Below are 2369 nucleotides of genomic sequence, written 5' to 3'. Positions count from 1 at the left end.
TAGCCCTCTCCCACTACATTTAAGGCTTACTTGTACATACCTCCGAGTGAATGTATCCATTGTTTTTAGGGACTATGTCTTATGTTGTTATTGGAGATAAATGGCATACAAGGGATCAAACTACATTCCATGAATCTTAGCTTTTCTCATAGATTCCTTCATTTGATGAATTGTAGTCATATTTAGTAAAATAATTTTTTTGTTTGACCCAATTTTATTTAAGAATTCATTGTTATAACTCCTAGTTTGTGATTACATTGAATTTCATTAACATTCTTCTTTTTGTTTTTTTTATGCAATAAGTTTGACTTGAATACCATTAACCAAATGATTACACATATTTAACTTATATGAGTTAGTTATTAGTTTGTTTACTAGCTTTAGAGAACCGCCATATAGAGAATGCACCATCTTAGTATTTCTTCTATTTCTTCATTATTTAAGATATCTACATTATGGGCCACCTCTTACAACATCTCTTTTTATATGAAAATCTTCCAATTTAATATTTCCATTTGATAAATGCTAATTTAATTTAATTTCTTGTAAGTTACTCTCCTTACAGGACACGCCCAAGTAGTTTTGTTTGTTACCGTAGAAGACAAGGCTCTTTTATTTACATTGTCTTGGTGAGATGTGAAATCAAAAATCCCTCCCTTCGTGGCTTGTACTTGCACTGCATAAAATTTCTATATTGAGATCATTTGATATTACACTACAGGTACTCACATAAGCTCACATGATTTTGGATTATCGTCGATATTGTTTTTACATACTTCAATACTCCAACATACTCTAATTTGGTATCAAACAAATAGTAAATGTTTTGTCTTTTATACCTTGTCGAGTCCATTGGTCACGTTCACACAGATTGACCAATGTAGACAACACTAGTTACTCATGCAAATTCGTTGATTTAGGCAGTACTAGTACAGATTCATCGATTTAAGCAACACACTAACAAACCACAGATTCACTATTTTAAACAAATTAAGTGCATATTCACCGGTTTAGGCAGCACAAGTGCAAATTCGTCGATTTAAATAGCATATGTCATTGGTGTCAATTCGTTGATTTAAGCAACACCAATCACAAAATTATACTGTAATGACTAGCCATCACTATCCTTGGTATGATTATGTTAACCCGGGCATAAAATGGAAGTGATTTGGATTTGGATTTGGATTTGGTTTATCATGATTGGTTGTGGACACTATGTATGAAATTGGACTTGAGATTTATGAGAATTGATTTACTGAACGATGAGCGTGATCAATAATATCTTGATACATCCAGGATATGGCATATACTACTTATTCTCGTGGTATGGGACATTAAGATTTGTAATATATGGATGACGGCAAGCATAAGCAAACTCATTTGTTTATATTTATGAGTTTTATTTTTTACATATAATTTTAACCATTATTTTCTACAAGTACGGATTGTAGGTAACTTTGCGCAACTGAGGACAATTGCTTTCTAATAGAGAGATATGTAATGAAAATTGATAATTATCTACATATTATTGATGACAGGTGGCAAAAGCAGAAGCGATTAATAGTTTAAGCAAAAGTATAGCACATTCATAAATATTTTATTATTAAAATACTCTTTATGAACTATGGTCACTATATGTCCAAGCAGATAGTATGTAATTATTTTGAACATTTAAGAAATCTATAAGTTAATACATGCAAGAGAAAAATGCTCTCTTGCACATGGGAGATTGCACTCGATGTGTGTCATCTTCTCTCTTCTCACTACTCTCTCGCCATGCCAATGTGGCACTCTGCTATAGGAGGTGCATCTGTACGTGCTTTCTCTCTCTGTCTCTCTATTCGTGTATAGCTTCGATTATGTTTGTGCAACTTGCCAAGTGTATCTATTGTTTGTCGCAAGTTGTTTTCATGTATTTCGTATGCCCTCTGTGCTCCCAACCGTAGCAACATAGATCATATTTGGGGCCATGGAGAGTTCACTCCATAGATGGGGAGATTAGGAATCTATAGTTTGCAAAGAATAACAATTTTCAAAAGTTGAGTGAGTTGATAAGAGTGTTTGCTTCATTCTCTCTCTCTTATCCCGAGCCTTAGAGCATGTGCACACACAAATTCCATGCAATTTTTGTACTACTTTGAGGATATGAAATTCCTAGTTCTACCATCATTTTAGACCACATTTTTATTCCAAAAAATTATGCTTAGATGCCTTAAACGCGCCCCATCTGAAAATGAGGATCTCTACTCATCCACGCCCTGTTTTGTTATTGGGGGCTTCTTGAGCAAAAGAAATGGTGTATCAAGGTTATTTTCAAGGCAGTTTGGTAAATTCCCAACCCACTAGGATTTGCTTCAGGTGTTCAAAAG

The sequence above is a fragment of the Adiantum capillus-veneris genome, chromosome 27 (assembly GCF_014529385.1).
Source record: "Adiantum capillus-veneris isolate H3 chromosome 27, ASM1452938v2, whole genome shotgun sequence".
In the NCBI taxonomy this organism is placed as follows: Eukaryota; Viridiplantae; Streptophyta; class Polypodiopsida; order Polypodiales; family Pteridaceae; genus Adiantum; species Adiantum capillus-veneris.
Note: the sequence above shows the minus strand (reverse complement) of the source record.